This window comes from Equus caballus, chromosome 23 (assembly GCF_041296265.1).
Source record: "Equus caballus isolate H_3958 breed thoroughbred chromosome 23, TB-T2T, whole genome shotgun sequence".
Classification (NCBI taxonomy): Eukaryota; Metazoa; Chordata; class Mammalia; order Perissodactyla; family Equidae; genus Equus; species Equus caballus.
Genome location: NC_091706.1, coordinates 27,658,377 through 27,683,176, shown reverse-complemented (window position 1 = coordinate 27,683,176; position 24,800 = coordinate 27,658,377). Strand labels below are relative to the sequence as shown.

At 39.5% G+C, this 24,800-nt stretch overlaps 1 pseudogene; it reads left to right on the top strand.

Annotated features, from left to right (window-relative positions):
• The first annotated feature begins 3,696 nt into the window (after positions 1–3,696).
• Positions 3,697–22,998, top strand: LOC100063294 (replication factor C subunit 5 pseudogene; annotated as a pseudogene).
• The last annotated feature ends 1,802 nt before the right edge of the window (positions 22,999–24,800 follow it).

The following is a 24,800-nucleotide window of genomic DNA, read 5'->3' as shown; positions in this document are numbered from 1 at the left end:
AGTGTCCCATATGCCACAACTAGAAGGACCCACAACGAAGAATATACAACTATGTACCGGGGGGCTTTGGGGAGAAAAAGGAAAAAAATAAAATCTTTAAAAAAAAATTAAACAAATAATTTCTACCTCATTGAGTGGTTGAAGCAGCAGCCCAACGAACATTAGCTTCTTTCACCTGGAACTGTGGAACTTCAAGCTAAATCAATCTGAATTAGGACTGTCAGTAGAAAAAAGGGAATATTCTATGTAATGCCCTAAATTTCATCCTGTTTTGCCAACAATTATTGGCTTCCCAGTGACCCACTTCCTCCCTGGATGCAGAATTGGATCTCCAACAGAGAGCAAGAATTCGAGATGCCTTCCTTGATCCTCAGCAATTTAAACACATTTGCTGTGAGTGATTCAGGACTTCTAAAAGGCACTCACCACGTTTTGTTGACAGCAGCTTTTCCCTTTACAAATAGAAATAATTGTCTAAATTTACATACATATCCACCTGAGATGGGATAGTTGTGTATTAACCACTGATGAGGAAAACAGAAAGTCTGGAAAAGGAAACTGTCTTTAGTTTCACAAAGGAGAGCAAATCTGACTCCTGCTTCCCACTGAGAAAAAGAATGGACAAGAAAGTACAAACGACCTACGGCAACATTGCTAAATCCCTTCCTCTTTTTCCACAGCAAAGGGTCAACATCTAGTGACGATATAATGATGCCAATTTTTCTAAAGCTGGTGCATCATCAATTTTAACTTGTTTTTTTTGCTATTCTTCATGCGTGGTGACATAAGGCCAAGGAATATGTACTTGTTGATGAATCATTGCCTTTTGATCTTCTCCCTAACTTTTATTCAACTAAGACACCATGAAGCCGTTTCCATGGGTTTACACACTACTTTTTGTTTTATTTATGTATATTTTTGTCTCTCATGTAATAGATGGGGAGACCTCAGTTCTAGTGTCTGCAACTCACTTTCTGCCTGTCTGATCCTGGGAACCCTATGGAAATTCTCTGAAATATAGTTTCCTTGTTTACAAACGTTAGTTCCACAAACAGTTATCAAGTACTCCTTCTATAACACACAGTGTCCTGGGAGGTGTGCAAGGAGAATAATAATGCAACCCTTCCTCTACAAAACCTTTGCAATATAAGGTGCCCAAATGCTCCACCCAGCTCCAAAGGGTGATAATTCTCATTCTGAAGAGGCCATGTGAATGAAAGCTCTTTGTGAACTTAGCATGCTACAAATACTGGCTATGGAGGCGGTGATGAGCAGGATAGCAATGATGATGGTGACAGCCATGAAGAGGAGGAAGATACTGACAATAGTCACTAACCTGTGTCTAGGAAAGGGTTGATCAGTCTGCTCTTCTAGACTGACTATGGATTTTGAAGAGGCAAACAAAACCCTGATGGGCATGAAAATGGAGTAGGAAATGGGAGAAGTTTTTGCCTTGAACAATAGAAGGTTGCTCTGTGGAGCCTCTAGCACACATAGAAACATTGAGTTCAAGTTCTCAGAGATCAGATTCCCTGGATCTCTACTACATGGGACAATAAGCTTCTTCTTAACGCATTTTATGGACAAGATCCCAGGCAGAAACTCAGATATAGAAAGGCCTAGTGAATTGTTTGTAATTTTCTAAGCTGCCCAATGAAATTTACAAGTTGAAATCTTTTCAGAACATCTCACTGTAAAAAACAGTCCCAGAACTGACTACATGCGCCTCCTCATATTGAGCATTATTTTTAGAACACTGAGCACTCTTTGCCGGAAAAGATAAAAATGAAACACTTGACACTCACACTAGTTTGCTTGTTGAGTTAAACAAGACTAAAATCTAAGAATTAGAAATTTTTATCTCTCTCTCTTTTTTTTGGCATGAAATTATACAGCTTCTAAAAAAAATCCCAGTCATTACACCCTATTACAATCATTCTTGAAATAAGCATAATTGAGATTTCTGAATTTCTAAATTGGATAGCTCTATGTATATTGTATTATGATTTTCACACTAAAGCCGAGATTAAGAACTCTACAGCCAAATATCCATTTCTTTCCTTTTTTTTTTTTTTTTTTGGTGAGGAAGATTGGCCCCGAGCTAACATCTGTTGCCAATCTTCCTCTTTTTGCTTGAGCTAACACCTGTGCCAATCTTCCTCCATTTTGTATGTGGGATGCTGCCACAGCATAGCTTGATGGTGCACAGATCCACACCTGTGAACCCTGGCCTGACCATTGAAGTGGAGCACATGAACTTAACCACTATGCCACCAGCCTGGCCCCCATTTTAGTTTTTTGTAATGATGTGTCATTGTGGATATAATCAGCATGGATGAGAATCCAAAATAAAAGTTCAAAATTATTTGTTTAGATACAAATCCAAACACTTAATGCCAGATATATTTATTTCATACTGCTGCTGTAACAAATTACCACAAACTCAGTGGCTTAAAACAATGCAAATTTATTCTCACGGTTCTGGAGGTCAGAAGTCTGAAATCAGTCTCACAGGGCTGAAGGCAAGGTATTGGCAAGATTGGCTCCTTCTGCAGGTTCTAAGTAGAGGATCTGCCTCTTCGCCTTTTTCAGCTGCTAGCAGCCACCTGTATTCGGTGTGTGGGCCCTTCCTCCATCTTCAAAGCCTGCTTTCACTATCACACCACCTGCTCCTCTTCTGTAACCAAGTCTCCCTCTATACGCCTCTTACAAGGACTTATGATAACATTTGGGGCCACCAGGATAATCTCCCCACCTCAAGATCCTTAATTTAATTACACTTGTAAAACCCCTTTTGTCAAATAAATTAACAGTCACAGATTCGGAGATGAGGATGCAGACATTTTGGGGAGCCATTATTCTGTCTACCACACAGGTGAATCACTCGTTGTCTGAGGGCTGATCAAGACCTCAACCAGATTTCCCACTACATGGAAATGATAAAACAACTTTTTATTTCATGTCTTGATTTGTTCATTCCCGTGAGTTCTATGGAGAACTCCAACTACAGCAGCTGGCATTCAAGACCATGAGGCAGGAAAGAATCGAATAAAAGAGAAAATGATAACTAAAAAGGTCCCATTATGCATCCCTCAGATTAATTGAGAACAAGATGATTTCATACCGGAAGAGATTTTTTCCTTGCCCTCAATTTCCATCTCTTTAATTAAAGACACACTCAAAGGCAATGGAAGCCAGCCTATGCGGAAAATCTTTAGGCATCAACAAATAAAAGATATTCAATGGAGATGTGTTAGTTCTTTGTCCAAGTGGTTCCTCCTGGAATAACTGTCTTTTAGTTTTTGATGCTAAGATAATATGAAAAATCAAGTCAGAAATCTGATTCAGAACAATCACCAAAAAAGAAGCTCAGTTTTCCAGGAATAGCTAATTCCTGGAACTTGAGATGGGTCCTCAAATATCTAGACCAAGTGTGTAAAATCTGACTAGAAAGACCATAAAGTGTATTTGAAAGAGCACTTAACTTGACTTAAAGTGAACAATAGAAATATTTAAGCTTGTTAGGAAAATGCAAATCTATCACAAGAGAAATCTTCATTTGACCTTTGAAATGAGGATGACAAGATAGGGAGAGTTTGATTCTTCCAACATTTAGGATCTCATCTCCTAAAGGCCAGGATGGGTGGCGGGGGGAGGGGGTTGGTGCGGGAGGGGGATCTGACCTTAACAATCGCTATGGATTTGAGAACCTTGGATCCACCCCTAAGTGTTGATATGCAAAGAAACAGCAAGGAAAAGGAAAAACAGGCAAGGATAACTGGTTCTCACTTCGACGAAGCAGAGGTTTATACTGTTCGTAACACGCAAGGATCCTATTTCCACATTTAAAGGAACTCTGTGTGTGTGTGTGTGTGTGTGTATATGTGTGTGTGAGCGCGTGCGCGCATGCATGTGTGTACTAAACGTAAATTTCAGGACTTCAGCTGACAATACCAGGAGACTCCTTCACAAACTATATGACACAGAGCAGGTGTCTTTCATAAATAAGCCAGCGATTTTTTATAAAATTGTGCAGAATACTATATTATTTTCAAGAGGGTTTATGGTATGTGCTCAAGTAATACAGATCTGTTCATCTAAAAGTTGATATAAAGCTCTATTTTCCACTCCTGTCATTACTGAGCATATGGGGAAAATGTTTTGAATTCCAAATAGTGCTTTTCCCCCAAACCAATTTCAAATATTCTTTCCAATAATAACATGGGATGGTGTACTTCATTTGTCTCAATAGTTATGTTCTTAAAATACAAATTACATTTTAATAGTTCCAATTGAATCTTGCTAACCCCGAACTCCCCACTACGTAAAGAAATCAGTGGGTGTGTGTTAAAAGCAGATCACACATGGATTATACATTATTTCCAATAATAGAAAAACTGAGACACAAGAATATTGAGCGATCGGCCCCAAAACACCAGCAGACAAGTCTAGCACTGAGAACAGACACCATACTTTTGACTTCCAGCCAGGACCATGAAAAATACACCAACTTCCCTCCATAAAGCTGAACAATTTTTATTAAAATTATTTACTGTAGATCTGAAATGTAAAAAAAAAAATTTAAGCCTTTTTATCCTCTAAGGCATTGTTTGAAATACGATTTCCTTGGATAATTACTTCAATTGTTCACTTAGTCATGTCCTATGTTGACCCAGACTTAGTTATCAACAAGATTTTGTTTTGTTTTATTATTTGATTAAGGCTCATCCAACCCTTCTCCCTGGCAATCAAGGGAATCATCCATCTTGGATGGAGCATTAGATTTGCTACCTTTTAACTCAAGGATTAGCTTTGCACTTGGGGAGTCTTTGGGTACCATCAAACCCACCCTACAGAATTCTGCAATTTAATTTCACTTATGAATTTAAAGGGCTTACAGCTGTCTTCACAGTTAAATGAGGATTTACTGAGATCTTGTCCTCCCCAGGGCCAGAGAGAAATCCCCTACCAGCAGGACGTCTGCACTCCCAGAAGTAGATGGTTTGACCAAGGAGGATGAAAGTAGCACACACGCAAAACATTCCACCTGAGACTTTCAGAAAATGCAGATCCAGGGGGAAATCTTAGAGCATAAATTACCTTTTTTTGTTCGATCTTAGTTGGAGAGATTTGTGTTCTTTCACATGCACAGCTGTGGAGTCTCTGGGGGAATTTCTTGCTCTTTTTCATTTTTGCATATCAGCGGAAAACCAAAATCTAAGCATCAAGCGTAGCATCATAAGCCCCACGTATATCAGTGGATTTTCCAAAGGATGCTAGATAACAAACTGATTAAAATCCAAGATGAGAATTCTGACAGTTAGGCAGCACCATGGGTAGCAGGATAAGGGGAGAAACAGCTGAACAGGTGGGATCCAGGACTTTGTTTTTTGATTGTGTTTGTTGTTATTGATGTTTGATTGTTTGGTTGGTTCTCACTCTAGCTCTAATCATTCTTATAGACTTGGCCAAATTAATGGAACTTTTGTTATCTCAGTTATATCAGTGAGATAAATATTTGTTGCACGAATAAGTCACTGAACAAACCTGAGATTAATCTTTGCTGTGTGACCTTGGCCAAGTGATTTGGTCTCTACTCCTCTATTTCTTTGTCTGATGAGTTAGTCTAAATAAACTAAAATTTATTCTGGTTCCAGATGTTAATAGTTAACATTTACAGAGCACTTGCTATGGGTTGGGCACTATTCTAAGCACTTCCATATACCAACAACTTTCATCTTCACAAATCCTTAGAAAGTAGATAATAGTATTACCCACACTTAACAGACAAGGAAATGGAGACAGAGAGGTTAAATAACTTGCCCAATGTCATAGAGCTTGTAAGGGGCAGAATCAGAATTTAACTAGAAAGATTGACTCCAAGCTTCATGCTTTAACCACAATTCTATACTACCTCTCTAAAATGCTGCAGAAAAAAAGTGAAGAAGAGAATTTTTATGTACTGCGTCAAACTAGATCTTACCAAAATGTGAACATTTTGTTTTTATTAGCGAGGAATACAGTGACCATATCTTTGAATTCCATCCTAATCTTAATGCTCACCCCCTTCCAAAGACCAATCCTATCTCTTGGTACCCCGCCTTTTATGCCATCTCTTAGTTTATGTCATCTTTCAACCATATCATGATCTCTGCATGTGCCTTGGAGATCAGAGGAGAGAAGGCTTTGCCCATCATTGGAAAATAAACCATAGCAGAAAGTTGAATGTCGCGCTTTGGGGGATGCATAGAAATGTCCCAGGTGTCAACTGAAAGTCCAATAGGAAACAGATCACACGTTTGAATCAGAGTAATTAGGGGGGTTTATTTATATTTATGTGGAGCTTAAGGGAACCACAAGGAATAATACACCAGCCTGGGGTTAGTAGCTACAGAGCTGTTACCACCTCGTTGCTGAGCAGCCCTCTTTGGGGGAGCAGTGACCTTAAATGGAGGGCACAGGCAGCCTGAGGCCACCCCACAGACAGAGGGTGAGGGAGCAAACACCTGACCGCTCTTATCTCCCTCTGATCTCCTGGGAGGGTGCCCCACTGGCCACACCCCCATTAGGCGAGCCAGTTGTGTTTTCTACAAAGACTAGCCTCCAGGGGTTGGCAGCAGAGTGGAAAAGAATGGAGAGTGTAGGTGACAGCAAATGGAGGCGCCCTGGCAGGCCGACATCAAGCTGGTGTTCACCAGAGAGAGCTGCTGTGGATCCAGGGAGCTTAGATTTACCCAGAAATTAATTTTGAAGTCTAGCACGCAGCTCCAAACTACTGTCCAAACCCCAAGAGCCCTTAACACCATGTGGTTTGGTTTATCATCTTTTGTCCACAAAACATCTATTTCGTAAGTAATTTTGAAGAAATTTTTCCTTCATGCTCTAGTCTAAGACCTAGAAGTCAAAATGTTACAGATTTCCCTAAGAACATTGTGTAAAATTTTCAGTGAAGTAACCACTGCAACTTCCATCTCAAACCCATCCCTCCAAAAGACGCTTCACCATGTAGCGGGATATAGCAATTACTAGTTTTCTCATTCAAGCCCCGAGAACTTGCAAAGAGAAAGAAATGATATTCTGCATGCTTGTGGCACCCATCAACAAAGCACCTAGCAGCTTCATATCTCTTCCATTCATAGCACCTTTCCATCCTCTTATTAGTGATTCCTTTCATTATCTATTCAAAGTAGAGCAAAGTTTGTTTTGTTCTGTTTTTTCCAATTAATAAAACTTAAGGGAAAAAGGATTAGGTGACTGCCTAAGATCATGCAGTAGAACAAAGGTGGGAGGTGGAAGAAATCTAGGAATCTAATTAACGTTAAACAGCAATAATACCTCAAGGAGCAACTTCTGACTCCGAGGTCAGGATTATGGCTAACGGAATAGTTTCTACTGATTCAGAAAAAGATAGAATTATGCATGGCCAGAGAGCTCTTGAGTCACAGAGCTTGCATTAGTCCAAATAAGCCAAGGTATGCTGTGCTAACGAGCAACTCTAACATCAGAGTGGTTAACACATAGAATCTCTTTTCCCCCTGCAAAATCTGCTGGAGTCCAGCATCCTTTCAGGTCAGCTCCCTTCCACGTGGTGAGTCAGGGATCTAGGCAGTTTCCGTTTTCTAGCTATGTCCTCCAGAACACGTGACCTCCAAGTTGCCACAGCAGGGAAGAGAGAACTGGAGGGTTACAATTAAATGCTGTAGCCCAGAAGTGACATGCGTCACTTCCACTTAACAGCCCATGGTCTGAACTAATTACGTGGTCCTGCCTATCTGGTAATGCTGGAAAAGGTGGCAGAACATGTGACTATTTGCTGAGAGGTGAATGTCTCTGCTACAGCCCCATCTCCAAATAGTTATGCACGCAGGATGGGAGCTGCGGGAGCAGAGTAGGGGACCCCTGCAGGACATAAAAAAGGATACTTTTTAGTAAAGGAGACTTGTTTTCTCTACCTTCCCTTGCATCTAAACTTCTTTACAAAAGAAGGTTAAAAATGGATGTGTTTACAAAGGCACCATCATCATTAAATATTATTCAGGGATGTGGCTAAAGCAAATAGGATGTAACGGCAACAGCACAAGGTTTAGAATCAGATGCTGTCTCCTCAGCTCTGTCACTTAACCTCGAGGAAGCGACTGATCTTCTCTGAGCATCCATTTTCTTATTTGTAAAATGGGAATAAAAACGCCTCCCTTTAAGGGTTGTTGTGAAGGTATGGTATTTTTCCTTAGTCTTAAGAGCCAGGGAAGGAGTTCTGGGGAGAAATAATTGATCAGAGACATGAAGGCAGAGGAGGAATTTACAGATGAAGGGGGCCGGGGAAAATGACCCAAGGGAGGAAACTGTTCCTGGATTGGGAAGGACAACTGCAAGTAGGAGGAGTGAAAGAAAGTCACGTGGGTGGAGCATGGAGAGGGAGACTGAGCACGGACCTCGTACACTGTTGTTGGCATCTAACCACCTTCCCTGATGTAATCTGGACCAGTCCTTGCCTTTGCGTTCAGAGGGCAGGGAGAGACCCAAGAAAGAGGAAGCCCAGCCCACTCCAGATTGGTAGGAGACAGTTTTAATCAGCAAGGGAACTTACCAAAGAGACTTGTTTGGGGCATAAGGTGAGCAGTTTTCCATATCTGCCCACCAGAATCTTAAACGTTTGTATAGAGGCTTTAACTGTGTTCAGTCACGTACACAAGAGGCCTTGACTGGTTTAGTCACATACCCAGTCCAGATAGTCTCATCACCACATTATTATCTCCAGGCTGTATCTTGCGGAAGCTTCAGGGAGTGGGGAAGGCGAGTGGGGAGCACATTCCAAAGCTGGGGGAAGGGGTGGGAGGCCTCCAACTGCCCAGGTCCAGCTCCCGGGTCAAACAGATGGTCACGTGATGACCTTTCCCAACAGTTCAGAATTTTGGTCTCTTAGGATATCTAAGAGCAGAGGGAGGATCTTGATGGAAACCTCTTTCATTTGAAATGAAGGGAATGACACGTTCTGGTTTGTGTTTTAAAAAGATCACTCAGGTTGCAGTGAGGAGAAGACACTTGAAGCAAAGAGCAATGTAAGGAGACTCAGCAAGAGGCCGTGGGAGAACGTCAACTGAGAGATGAGGATGGTTTGGATTAAGGAGGTGTGGAGAAAGAGATAAGAAGGAGGGAAGTATTTAAAAGGTAAAATCAACAGGACTTGCTGGTAAATGGGATACAGAAGAAGGAGGCGTCAGGAATGGCTCCTGGGTTTTTGGCTCTCCTAGCTGGATGATTGGTGCATCATTCCCTGAAATTAACCCTGGAAGGGGACCAGTCTGGGACACGGGAAGAAGCTCAAGAGTTCACTTTTGAATGTGTTGAGTTTTAGTTCCTTTGAGTAATTCAAGTAGAGATGACAAGAAGAAATCTCCCTAATGTGCAAAATGCCAAGTATTGTTCCCGGCACATAGTTAGTACAAAAAAAATCAGAGACTATTATTGTTGTTATTGTTATGGTTATTACGATTATGATTTTCAGGGCCTCCCACAACTTGTGCCCAGTTTACCTGTCCAGACTGAAACAGTACTATTTGCTTTCCGGTATAATTGTCATCTTGTTTTCATCTTGTCTATTTCCAACCTACCCATTCTTTATGGTCCAGTTCAGATGTCACTTTCTCCATGCACAAAGCCTTTTATTATTCCCAATAAAATCTCCAACCTCGGAAATCCTGTAAAAGTTTGTGATTCTCAAAATCTGGATCTTAGCATTATTCCAAGTTGTGCTGCTCTCTGACCAGAATCCCTGATCCTTCCGGCTCTCGCACTCAGTTATCTTCTCTTAGGCAAATTTTGGATCTCCAGTTCCCAAGGTCCCTCTCATTTCCCTATCAGCACCTCTCCTCCATCTTCCCTTCCTTCCCTACCCATCATTTCAATCACATTCTTGTCAATACTCCCAACCCCTTTGTTTTTCAGTCCTTTTATTACGCCTATCTAGCAAAATCTAACTCTGGACCAATCTGATCATCCACCACCTCCAGGATTTTAACTAGGCTTGTGAAAACTAGTAGGGAAAATGACCCACCTTGAGAACAGTCAGTACATTAGTGCAACTGTAAATTTGTGTTATGGTTCCTATGCACAATTGGTTCCCTCCCCACTATCAAGCAATTCTTCCAAGTTTCCCTAAACCTGATGAGCTTCCCTTCAAAAGAAGGCTCCAAATGAGGCTGTTCTACTTTCTGGTGAGAACTCTTAAACACACCTGGCTCTATACCTACACTCTCTTAATTCTCTCAGGATATAATGAAGAAAGGGTCCATCGTTATAAGGCTACTTGTTATATAAACTCCATTTCCACCCCAACCACACCTTCAGGAGCTTGATCCTCTCTCCTTTATCACCAGCATCTTCCTTTGTACTGGCTCCCTCCCACTGTCATTTAAACAAGTTCAATTCTCATCCACCTTTAAGTCAAAACAAAAAGATTAAACTTGCGGTCACAAAAATTACCCACTTACAGTCCTGTATCTTCCCACTCTACTCCCTCTCCCACCATCTCAACTTCAGTTTCCATTTTATCTAACTGGAAGTATTTGATCCTTTTTAAAGCACTCTTTTCTCTTTGCTCTCATGATATTGGGTCCACTAGTTTTCCTTTAACCCTTCCAATCACTCCTTCTCCATTATGGGCTCCTCCTTAAATGATGGTTTGCTCTGTCACTCTCTCTCACTCTCTTTGGGCAAGCTTACTACTCAAGTGGCTGCAAATTATCACCTGTGCTGATGGTCCCCAGTGCATAATTATCTCAAGCTCCAGTTTTCCTCTTGAAATTCAGACTCACATATTCAACCAACTCCTGAATATCTCTAATTGGTTGTCCCACAGGCACCTCAAGTTTATTATGATTATTGTGTCCATTTTCCCCAAAACCTGTTCTTTCCTTCCATATTCCCTGTCTCAATGGATGGTGGCACAATTTGCTTCAATAGAAATTTGGGCATCACACCCTAGTCTCTAAGTCCCTTAAAGCAAGAATAGTATCTGTTTATTCACTGTACATCCAGCACCCAGGGCGATGCTTGGCACATAGTAGGGACTCGATACATACCCGAGTAATGAATCACTCACTCCTCACGCTCTTTTATTCCTCATATTCAATAAATTACCAAGTCCTATCAACTCTTCCTTCCAAATACTCTTTCAATCCTTCTTGTTATTGTGGACACTAGCCCAGTTCAGGCCACTATTATCACTTCAATAGTTTCTTAATTGATCTCTTTGCCTCCACTCTTGTCCCCTATAGCAGAGACTGTTCATATCCATATTCCCTTCTTCCTCTTGGTAATAGAACTGAACACCATGCCTCCCAGCTAGAGACCACATTTCCCAACCTCCCTTGCTGCTCCATATGGCCAAGCTACAGTGTCACCTGACTAAGTTCTGGTCAATAGCCTGTGAATGGAAGTAATGTGTGCACCTTCTGGACCATGTTCTTAAAACAGACATGCTCATCCTCCTCTTCTTTCCCTCTCTGCAATCTGGATTTTAATGAGATGGTGGGGAGTCAGGTTCAACCTTGCAGGTGAAAACAGCACAGCAGGGGATGAAGGAGCCTCAAGATAAAAAGAATCCTATCCTCCTGGACTATTTGCCACCTCAAACTTTTATGTGAGACAGAAATAAATATTCTTTTTTGTGGAAGCCACAGTTATTTGACTTCTGTTAAAACAACTAAACCAGGGTTGGTCCGGTTGCATAGTGGTTAAGTTCACACACTCTGCTTCAGCCACCTGGGGTTCACAGGTTCGGATCCCAGGCACAGACCTACACCACTCATCAAGCCATGCTGTAGTGGCATCCCACATACAAAATGAAGGAAGACCGGCACAGATATTAGCTGAGGGCCAATCTTCACACACACAGAGAAACTAAGCTAAACCAACACCCTAGCTATTAATCCCTTCTGCCTCCCAGCCAGAATCTTTTTTCTGCAGTGCAGCTACGATCCTATTATATTGCAAATCTGATCGGGTCCTTGTCTTATTTATTTTCGTAGCCTTCAGAGGGCTTGGTTTATGATCTTGTTTATAGCAAGCATTCAACAATATTGATTGTTGATTGATACATTATGAAGTTCATTTTCTAGTGGTGCCTAAATCATAAAATTTCACTTTTAATTGTATGCGACATCATGCATAATCAGAGGATGAGACAGCAGCTTAGGCTTCCTCAGCTTCCAAAATCACCCTAGGTGGGCTTCACCCCCAACTCCATTATCTGATGACCAGGCAGAGTGTCAGCAATCCTTCCATGAGGGAGGGAATTCTGACAAGTGCCACTGGCTACCTTAAAGACAAGGAAGGATTGTAACAGGAAAGAGGGAGAAGAAGGGAAAACAACACAGAACTCTGTTTAGTGAAAGGCAGTAGAAAGTCGTTAGAAATTTATTCATACTTGATGATGAAAACTGTACTCGTGACCACTACAGATCAAGCCATAATAACATCTTTAGGTGCTGCATTCTGCTAGGAAAATGATCATCACAAATTTAGATTTCTATCCAGCTAATATTTGTTGAGTCCCTGCTGTATGCCAAGAACCGTGCCTGAGTAAATTTCCGAAAATATTTCAGTGTTTTGAAGCTCCACTCGCCCTCCAGGGAGGGTTTCTAGACCGCATGAGGCTTGGCGGGATCTCCTAGAACAAGACCACATTTGAAGTCGCCTACATGAATTCTCTCAACTTCTAATCAGCTCGACTCCTAGACTTTGGCTAAAATGAAGATAGTGTCAGAAACTCTCCTCCCCAAAATGTATGTTTTTAAAGGATTTACTGATTTTTCTCCTAGTATAAATTATCTTAAATTTGATAACCATGAGTTGTCAGTGAGACTCCATCATAAACTGCCATCGATAATGCAGTTGTTTTTCACAAAGCACTCCATTACACTTGTCATTTGGAAATGAAAGCCGCATTTTTGTGTGACACACAGAACAAATTGCACCAGATAAATAAAGGCACCTGGGCGACGGATGCCGTCAGCTGGGTCCCTGCAATTCCTGACTATTTTGTATTCACTTTCTCTTCTTGTTTTTTAATTTATTCAAATTTTGTACCTTAAAGAAATTAACTAATCTAGATGTTAAAAGGCATTGAGGGTCACTTGGAATCCAAAGTATCCTTGTTCGATGTGAAGTTTTTAAGTGAGACAAGTTTTTGTTGTTTTTTTACCCCATGGATTGTATTTCACAAAGCGGAGAACAAAGCAACAAGTTTTGAGGCAATGTAAATAATCCAAACTCCCACTTGCTGAAAAAAAACCAACATACTTTCCAAAAATTTATCTTAGTTTTAAACCCATTAAAGTTTTGAAAATTCTTGAACAGAAGAAACACCTGAAGCCTTGAGGCAGAGTAGCTTTCTAAAGAAAAAAACACGCTAATATTTCATGTGGAAGGAATTTTTCAAGGTGCCTATCAGTTCTCCAAACCAGTGGGATAGCTCACATTCACAGCCAGCGTAGGTCTTCTGAGTTCCATTTGGGGGAAGGGGGTCAGATAAATTCTAAACATTACACACCTGCTACCCTGGTCAGCAAAAGCACCATACTCTGAAAGACGATGAGATCGCCAAATCTGTAAGAGAAAAGAAAGAGTAATAATAATAGCTGCTAACATTTATTAACGTTGCTTACTCTGCACCAGGTTTTACAATAAGCTCTTTATCTGGGTTATCAATTTTTTTTTATCACATCGACCCTTTGAGATGGATGCTCTTGTCTTATATTACAGATGAGGAAATGGAGGCCTAGAGAAGTTATTTGTTAATGTTGCACAACTGGTAAGTGGTGAATTAAGGATTTAAATGCAATTTTAAAAAAATTAACAGACTTTTTTAGAGCAGTTGTAGGTTCGCAGAAAAATTGAGTGGAAAAGACAGAGTTCCCATTTACCCCCTGCCCCTCCACATGCGCATCTTCCACGAGAGGATACATTCATTACAGTCGATGAACCTACATTAACACATCACTATCACCCTAAGTCTATAGTTTACATCAGGGTTCACTCTTGGTATTATACGTTCAATGGGTTTGGACAAATGTATAATGACATGTATCCACCATTACAGTATCACACAGAGTAGTTTCACTGCCCTAAAAATCTTCTATGCTCTGCTTATTCGTCCCTCCACACTCCCTACCCCTGGCAACCACTGATCTTTTTATTGTCTCCATAGTTTTACGTTTTCCAGAATGTCATATAGTTGGAATCATACAGTATGTAGCCTTTTCAGATTGGCTTCTTTCACTTAATAAGATACATTTAAGCTTCCTCTACGATTTTTCATGGCTTGATAGTTCCTTTCTCTTTAGCACTGAATAATACTCCATCGTCTGGATGCACACAGTTTATTTATCCATTCACCTACTAAAGGACAACTTGGTTGCTTCTATGTTTCGGCAACTCTGAGTAAAGCTGCTCTAAACATCCATATGCAGGCCTTTGTATAGATGTAAGTTTTCAACTCCTTTGGATAAATACCAAGGAGCAAACTGCTGGGTTGTATGGTAAGAATATGTTTATTCTTGTGAGAAACTACCAAACCATCTTTGAAAGTGGCTGTACCATTTTGCATTCCCACCAGCAGTGAATGAAAGTCCCTGTTTGACTTCATCAGACTAAAGAGCTTCTTCAAGGCAAATGAAAACAGGATTGAAACAAAAAAACAACCCACTAACTGGGAAAAAATATTTGCAAGTCATATATCTGACAAAGGCTTAATATCCATAACATATAAAGAACTCTCACAACTCAACAACAAAAAATCAAACAACCCAATCAAAAAATGGGCTGGAGACATGAACAGACATTTCTCCAAAGAAGATACACGGATGGCCAATAGGCACATGAAAAGATGCTCATCATCGCTGATCATCAGGGAAATGCAAATCAAAACTACACTAAGATATCACCTTACACCCGTTAGAATGACAAAAATATCTAAAACTAATAGTAACAAATGTTGGAGAGGTTGTGGAGAAAAAGGAACCCTCATACACTGCTGGTGGGAATGCAAACTGGTGCAGCCACTGTGGAAAACAGTATGGAGATTCCTCAAAAAGTTAAAAATAGAACTACCATACGATCCAGCCATCCCACTACTGGGTATTTATCCAAAGAGCTTGAAGTCAGCAATCCCAAAAGTCCTACGTACCCCAATGTTCATTGCAGCATTATTTACAATAGCCAAGACATGGAAGCAACCTAAGTGCCCATCAACAGACGAATGGATAAAGAAGATGTGGTACATATATGCAATGGAATACTACTCAGCTGTAAAACAGAACAAAATCATTCCATTTGCAATAACATGGATGGACCTTGAGGGAATTATGTTAAGTGAAATAAGCCAGCTAGAGAAGGATAATCTGTGTATGACTCCACTCATATGAGGAATTTAAAAATGTGGACTAAGAACAGTTCAGTGGATACCAGGGGAAAGGTGGGGTGGGGGGTTGGCACAAAGGGTGAAGTGGTGCACCTACAACACGAATGACAAACATTAATGTACAACTGAAATTTCCCAAGATTGTAACCTATCAACTCAATTAAAAAAAAAAAAAAAAGAAAGTCCCTGTTTCTCCACATCCTCACCAGTATCTGATGTTATCAGTGTTCGGGATTTTCACCTTTCTAAGAAGTGTCTAGTGATATTTTGTAGTATTAATTTGCAATCCTTGATGACATATGATGTGGAGCATCTTTTCACATTCTTATTTTCCATCTGTATATCTTCTCTGATACAGGCCAGCCCAGTGGCACAGTGGTTAAGTTGACACATTCCATTTCAGCAGCCTGGGGTTCACCAGTTCAGACCCTGGGTGTAGACCTACGCACGGCTTGTCAAGCCATGCTGTGGCAGGGGTCCCACATATAAAGTAGAAGAAGATGAGCACAGATGTTAGCTCAGGGCCAGTCTTCCTCAGCAAAAAGAGGAGGATTGGCAGAAGATGTTAGTTCATGGCTAATCTTCCTCAAAAAAGGAAAAAAGAGTTCTTTATATATTTTGGATAACAGTCCTTTATCAGATACGTCTTTTGGAGAAGACGTTACAACTGATACCACAGAAATACAAAGAATCCTAAAAGACTACTATGAACAATTATGTGCCAACAAATTAGATTACCTAGAAGAAATGGATAAATTTCTAGAAACATACAACCTACCAAGACTGAATCACGAAGAAATAGAAAATCTGTACAGTCCAATAATCAGTAAGGAGAGTGAATAAGTAATCAAGAACTTCCCAACAAAGAAAAGTCCAGGACCAAATGGCTTCACTGATGCATTCTACAAAACATTTAAAGAAGAAATAACACCAATCCTTCTCAAACTCTTCCAAAATTGAAGAGGAGAAAACAGTCCCAAACTCATTTTATGAAGCAAACATCACTCTGATACCAAAGCCACATAAAGACACTACAAGAAAAGAAAACTACAGACCAATAGCCCTGATGAAAATAGACACAAAAATTCTCAACAAAATATTAGCAAACCAAATTCAATAACACATTAAGAGGATCATACACTGTAATCAAGTGGGAATTACCCCTGTGATGCAAGGATGTTTCAACATATGAAAAACAATAAATGTGACACACCATATTAATAGAATAAAAGATAAACGTCATATGATCATTTCAATAGATGTAGAAAAGCATTTGACAAATACAACATCCTTTCATGATAAAGACACTCAACAAATTGGGTGTAGAAGAAATATCCCTCAGCACAACAAAGGCTGTATATGACAAGCACATAACTAATATCCTACTCAACAGTGAAAAGCTGAAAGTTTGTCTCTAAAATCAGGCAGAAGACAAGGGTGCCTACTCTCAAAATTTCTATTCAACATAGTACTACAAGTTCTAGCCAGAAAGAAAAATAAAGCCATGTAAATCAGAAAGGAAGAAGTACAATTGTTTTGTTTGCAGATGATATGATCTTACGTATAGAAAATCCTAAAGACTCCGTCAAAAAACTATTAGAACGAATCAACACATACAGTAAAGTTGCAGGATACAAAATCAACATACAGAAATCAATTGCCTCTCTATACACAAACAATGAGCTATCTGAAAAGTAAAGTAATCCTGTTCGCACTAGCATCAAAAACGATAAAATACTTAGGAATAAATTTAACCAAAAAGGTGAAAGATCTGTGCACTGAAAACTACGAAACTTCAATGAAAGAAACTGAAGAAGATACAAACAAGCGGAAAGATATCCTGTGCTCATGGATTGGAAGAATTAAGATCGTTAAAGTGTCCATATTACCCAAGCCACCCACACATTCAATGCAATCCCTATCAAAATTCTGATGGTATTTTCCCACAGAAATAGAAAAAACAATTCTAAAAAATTGTATGGAACCACAAAAGACCCTGCATAGCCTAAGCAAAAGCTGGAGGCATCGCACTTCCTGATTTCAAACTACACTGCAAAGCTACAGTAATCAAAATGGCAGACTACTGGCAAAAGAAAATAGACACAGGCACCAATGGGCCAGAACTGAGAGTCCAGAAATAAACCCATGTATATACGGTCAACTAATATTTGACAAGGGAGCCAAGAATCCTCAATGGGGAAAGGATAGTTTGTCTTCAATAGGTGGTGTTGGGAATACTGAATAACCACATGCAGAAGAATGAAATTGGACTTCCATATTACACCACTCACAAAAATTAATTCAAAATGGGTTAAAGACTTAAATGTAAGAACTGAAACCATAAAACTCCTAGGAGAAAACAGTGGAAAAGCTCCTTGACATTGGTCTTGGCAACAATTTTTTTTTTCAGGGCAAGATTTGCCCTGAATTAATACCTGTTACCAATCTTCCTCTTTTTTTTTTTTCCTCCCCAAAACCCCAGTGCATGGTTGTATATCTTAGTTCTGCTATGTGAGCCACCGCCACAGTATAGCAACTGACAGACGAGTGGTATGTTCCCTGCCTGGGAAGCAAACCTGGGCCACTGAAGCAGTGAGAGCAGCAAAGTTTAACCACGAGGCCATCAGGGCTGGCTCAACAATTTTTGATATGATACAAAAACACAAACAAAAAAAGCAAAAGTTAGTAAGTAGGATTACATTGAACTGAAAAGTTTTTGCACAGCAAAAGAAACAATCAACAAAATGAAAAGATAACCTACAGAATGGGAGAAAATATTTGCACATCATCTATCTGATAAAAGGTTAATATCCCAAATATATAAAGAACTCATACAACTCAGCAAAAATACAAATAATTTGATTAAAAATGAGCAGAGCAGGGTTGACCCAGTGGCATAGTGGATAAGTTCACACGCTCCACTTTGGCAGCCTGGGGGTCATGGGTTTGGATCCCCAGTGCGGACCTACACACTGCTCATCAAGCCATGCAATGTCGGCACCCCATATAACAGTAGAGGGGGACTGGCACAGATTTTAGCTCAGTGAAAATCTTCCTCAAGCAAAAGGAGGAAGATTGGCCACAGATGTCAGCTCAGGGCCAATCCTCCTCACCAAAAAAAAAATTTTTTTAAATAAAAATAGGGGTCGGCTTGGTGGTACAGCAGTTAAGTGTACATGTTCTGCTTCAACAGCCCAGGGTTCACTGGATCGGATCCCAGGTGTGGACATGGCACCACTTGGCAAGCCATGCTGTGGTAGGTGTCCCAGATATAAAGTAGAGGAAGATGGGCACGAATGTTAGCTCAGCACCAGTCTCCCTCAGCAAAAAGAGAAGGATTGGCAGCAGATGTTAGCTCAGGGCTAAGCTTCCTCAAAAAATTAATTAATTAATTAAAAATTTAAAAATCAGGGGAATTGAATAGACAATTTTACGAAGACACACAAATGGCCAACCAACCAGGTACCTGAAAGGATGCTCAACATCACTAATCATCAGAGAAATGCAAATGAAAACCACAATGAGATATTACCTCATACCTGTTAGAATGGCTATCACTACAAAGACAAGAGATAACAACTATTGATGAGGATGTGGAGCAAAGAGAACTCCTGTGCATTGTTGGTGGGAATGTCAATTGGTGCAGCCCCTATGAAAAACAGTGGGGAGCTTTCTCAAAAAATTAAAAATAGAACTACTGTATGATCCAGCATTCCCACTTCTGGGTATATATCCAAAGGAAATAAAAAACAGAATCTCAAAGATACATCTGCACTCTCATGTTCATCGCAGCATTATTCACAGTAGCCAAGATATAGAAACAACCTATGTGTCTATTAGTGGATGAATGGATAAAGAAAATATCGCATATGGATACAATGGAATATTATTCAACCACGAGAAAGAAGGAAATCCTGCCATTTGTGACAACATGGATAGATCTTGAGAGCACTATGCTAAGTGAAATAAGCCAGACTGAAAAAGATGAATACTGCATGGTCTCACTTATGTGTGGAATTTTAGAAAGCTGAACTTACAGGGTAATTCTGGCTTCACAAAATGAGTTAGTCAGTATTCCTTCTTTCTTCTGGAAGAGTTTGTAGAGAATTGGTATAATTTTTTCCTTAAATGTCTAGTAGAATTCACCAGTGAACCTATTTGGGCCTAGTGCTTTCTGTTTTAAAGGTAATTAATCACTGATTCAATGACTTTAATAAATATAAGCCAATTCAGATTTTCTGTTTCTTCCTGTGTGAGTCTGAGCAGAATGTGTCTTTCAAGGAATTTCTCAATTTCATCTAGTTTACCAAATTTGTGGGCATAGAGTTGTTCACAGTATTTCTTTACTGTCCTTTCAATTTCCATGGGCTCTGTGGTGATGTCCTCTCTTTCATTTCTGATACTAGTAATTTGTGTCTTCTTTCTTTTTCTTTTTAGTTAGTCTGGCTAGAGACTTGTCAATTTTATTGATCTTTCCAAAGCACCAGCTTTTAGTTTCATTGATTTTCTCTATTGATTTCCTATTTTCAATTTCATTGATTTCCACTCTAATTTTTATTATTTCTTTTCTTCTGCTTACTTTGAATTTAATTTGTTCTTCTTTTTCTATTTTCCTAAGGTGGAAGCTTAGATTATCAATTTTAAATCTTTCTTCTTTTCTAATACCTGCAGTCAGTGCTATAAATTTCTCTCTAAGCTCTGTTTTACTGGATTCCACAAATTTTGGTAAGTTGTATTTTTATTTTAAACCATGTAAAAAATTTTAATTTATCTTGAGATTTCTCCTTTAATCTACATGTTATTGAGAAGTGTGTTGTTGATCTCTAGTATATTGGGATTTTCCAGCTATCTTTCTGTTACTGGTTTCTAGTTAATTCTAGTCTGAGAGAATACATTCTATGTATGTATAATTTCTATTGTTTTAAATTTGTTAAGGTGTTTTTTATGGTCCAGAAAGCAATCTCTGTTGGTGAATATTCCACATGAGCTTGAAAATAATGTGTATTCTGCTGTTGTTGGATGAATTATTCTACAGATGTCAATTATATCCAGTTGATTGATGGTGCTGTTGCATTCAAGTATGTCCTTACTGATTTTCTGCCTGCTGGGTCTGTCCATTTCTGCTAGAGAGGTGTTGAAGTCTCCAACTATAATACTGGATTTATCTATTTTTCCTTGCATTTCTATCAATTTTGCCTCATGTATTTTGATGCTCTGTTGTTAGGCACATACACGTTAAGAATTGTCATGTCTCTTGGAGAATTGACCCCTTCATCATTATGTAATATCTCTCTTTATCCCTGATAATTTTCCTTGTTCTGAAATCTGCTTTGTTTGAAATTAATATAGCTACTTTAGCTTTTTTTGTTGATTAGTGTTAGCACGGTAAACACAATATGCTTTTGAAATTCTCTCTTGACCTAAGAGAAATTACCTTAGTATTTGGTATAATTACTTCTGGTCTTACTTTTACTGTGTATTTATCTCATAAAGGTAGTTACCATCATATAGTAGTAATAATAACAACAATAATAATAAAGTCTACTTAATATTTTCCCTCTGAGTATTACGCAATAAGCATTTTGTTGATGCTGCTACGTGCTCTTCACAGTCACTGTAGTAGGCAGAATAATGGTCCTCCAGATGTTCATGCTCTAATTCCTGATCCCTGGGACTGTGTTACCTTATGTGGTGAAAGGAACTTTCCAGATGTGCCTTAGTTAAGGACTTTGAGATGCGGGGGACTGCTTTGGATTATCTAATCAGATGGGTCCTTAAAAGTGGAGAACCATTCCCAGCTGTGGTCAGAGGAAGATGTGACTGCAGAACAGTGGTCAGAGAGATGCAACATGGTTGGCTTTGAAGATGGAGGAAGGAGATCATGAGCCAAAGAACATGGGTAGCCTCTAGAAGCTGGCAAAAGCAAAGAAATAGATTCTCCCCCAAGAATGTTCAAAGTTGGGGACCTTTTTATTATTGGTATTGTATTATTTGGGCTATGCTCTGGTGTGCTCATGTAATATTTCTAGTGAGCTAGGCTGGACAACTGAGCAGGGCATAAATCGAGATGGAAAAATAGAATAAATAAAATAAAATATAATAGTTTAATTTTATAGTTACCTTAGGTTGTGTTCTATTTTGACAAAAGTTTCTGGTGCCAACCTTGGAAGTGCCCTTTTCATTGTGTCCTAATGAACTGGCAAAAGTCATCATAAATATTGGGAAGGTGACCATAGGAAAGTGGGAACAGGACTTCACTGAGGCATAATAATCACTTCCTCCAGGGCGGCCAGGCACATACTGGTTGATCAGACACTTGTATCTTTTTTTACAGATATTTATGATATGTTGGTAGAAAAAGAAGCTAATAGCACAGTATAGAACATTAGCCAACTTTTATTTGGAAAATTTTGGAAGGCTTATATACCAAAATATTTCCAATGGCAATTTCTGGTCAGTAGGCTTTCAGGAGAGGTATTTTCTGCTTGCTTATCAATATAACAATTTTTTACAATCACTGTGAACTACTTGTACTATAAAAATAACACAGTTTCTAAATACTTATCAATACGAATGTGAACTTTCTAGAGTTGGATATCCATTAGTAGCTGTGTAGACATCCTGGGGATATAACAACTCCTCTTGGAGCCTCAGAGCTGGTCACCTCCATTGCAGACAAAAGTAGGAAACTGACCTGGGTTGAAAAATACCAGTCGCATTTCTCAGACATCCGGAGAACCACTCAAAAACTTGCCAATGAAGACTGATTGCCCCCTCTGCTTCTCAATGGCCCTCCAGAGACGGGAAAGACAGCCACTATGCTAGCCTGTGTTAAACAACTATACAAAGATTAAAAATTTAGCACCTTGCTCTTGGAGAAATAGATATCATTCAGAGACCAATTCTGAGCTTTGCCAGTTCAGGACAATGTTTGAGAAAGACTTAAAATTAGAAAGTAACGCCATGACTCAAGATACTCAGAATGCCTGAAGAAGAGTGATTGGAAATTTATGAAAAATACCATATTTTGCCTCATCTGTACTATCTGTCGAAGATCATCCTTGCATTGCAGTCCTGGTGAATGAGGTTTGAAGTTAGTCCTTCACCCCAGAACTCATTGTTGCCTATGAAAGACATACCATGGAAGAAGGGAAAGTCGACACAAATGAAGATGGATTGAAAGCACTTGTAATTCCCTCCGGTGGAGCTATCTGAAGGGCTCTGAAGGTCTTGCAGAGCACCAAATGGTTTCTGGGACAGGTCAGACTGTAAACATGTATATGGAACATCCTTTCAAGTCTGATTTCACCAACATTCTGGGCTGGATATTGAATCAAGACCTCTTCACGGCCTATAGAAATATTATGGAGTTGAAAACTTTGAAGAGGGTGGCATGATGTGTTCTCCTTGGTTGTGCATAGCGTGGACTTTCCAACATCAGTTCAAATACATGTATTGACCAAAATGGCAGACATTGAGTACAGACTTTGTGTTGATACCGACGAGAAGCAGATTCCGCTGAGTTCCGTCATTGCTGCTTTTAAATCACCAGAGACTTGACTGCTGCAGAGGCTTAGACTTCTAGCTACAGTTCACAGGACCCAGCAATATTTAGAGAACAAAACACACAGTCATGCGACTGAAATAGAATCAACCAAGAGTATTGGGAAACAGAGTTCGAGGATTGAGTTGGAAGAATTTTAAAAAGTACTGCATTTGTGGTATGGTAAAGACATAGAAAGCAAGATTTGATGTACAAGTGTTTTACTGCACTATTTGTCTTTTATGGTTAAAAAAAAACAACTTTTGTCAGCCTTAAGGTTTTTACTTTTCAGTTGCTTAGATGAAGGACAATTGGTCTAGCCCATTCTGGTTTGGAACATAAGGATTTCAAATCTTATATGGTCAAAGTTTCTTATGCACATCTTCAAAATTAGGTTTAAAAATATAATCTCAGGCATTTGCCTGTATTTACATTGAAATAGGTATTACTGGATTTGTGGCCAGAACTATTATATAATAAGTTAATTTATAAGTTTGATTTCTATCCTTGAAGAGGAAGAATTAATTGTGGTGTGAAAGTCAGATGAAAGAAAGTTATATGTAGGGGGGCCAGCCCGGTGGCGCAGCAGTTAAGTGCGTACGTTCCGCTTCTTGGCAGCCCGGGGTTTGCTGGTTCGGATCCCAGGTGTGGACATGGCACCGCTTGGCAAAAGCCACGCTGTGGTAGGCGTCTCACGTATAAAGTGGAGGGAGATGGGCATGGATGTTGGCCCAGGGCCAGTCTTCCTCAGCAAAAAGAGCAGGATTGCTCAGGTCTAAGAGGAGTTAGCTCGGGGCTAATCCTCCTAAAAAAAGAAAAAAAAAGTGTATATAAGTATAACATACAACTAGCCTTTAAGTGATACCATTTGATACCAGTGATTATACAGAAGCATTGTTTGATGCAGGACACGTGATTAACCTTATTCTAAACATGTAACTGTTGAAAATAAAGGATGTTTTGTACAAAATTAGCAGCTTATTTTACAGTAATTATGTTGCATTAATGTTAGTGCTCTTCACAATTTTTTTATAAAGCAAATTTCTGCTTGTTCCTGTCATACATGACCCTTCTTCCTTTAAGGAGACAGTTATAAAGAGGTTGTCCTACTTAATTTGTGTTAATCTTCAGGCTTTCCCTGTCTAAGGATCACATAATTGCCATTCTTAGTCATTCTAAACTTTCCTTAGGAAGTTGTTTTTTTATAAGAGTGATAAATTTGTATACTATTGACAGGGAGAAGTCTTATTTCATCATCTGTGATTTCTATAGATTTCACCGTCTATCAAAGACATCTTCAGAAGTTTGAAGGCTAATGACCAAAGTGGAGCAGTTTCATATTTCAAGATAACCCTTAAAACAAAAATGTTTACTAAATGATTCCCACCTAGAAAAATGTTATCAGTCTCAGAAATATATGAGTACCAATGGCCACTTACAATTTTGAAAAATGTGTTAAGTGAAATTATAAGCTACAGTGGTGTCTTTGATTGCCTGGGGCATAATCAGTGAAACTATAGCACAAAATGACGTCTCAACTGCCAGGAACCCCAAAGTATTTGAAATAGTGTCTCAGGCAAGAAATAAAAAAATATATTTAAGGAAAATTTTTGTTTTCCAACAGCGATCAGCTAATTTAACCATGGTTTTACATTTCAGCACCTGCTGGGAGAGAGTGCTAAAATAGCAGCTCCCCTGAGAGGGGTTGACAGCCTGCTTCCTAGATACCAAGCTGGGGGAGCAGCGCCACTGTTCTGTAGTGATAAAGAACGTTGTGGTTCTTAGCTCTTTCCACTGTGTCCTGACTCCAGCTTTCCTCGGGATGCTGGAGATGGA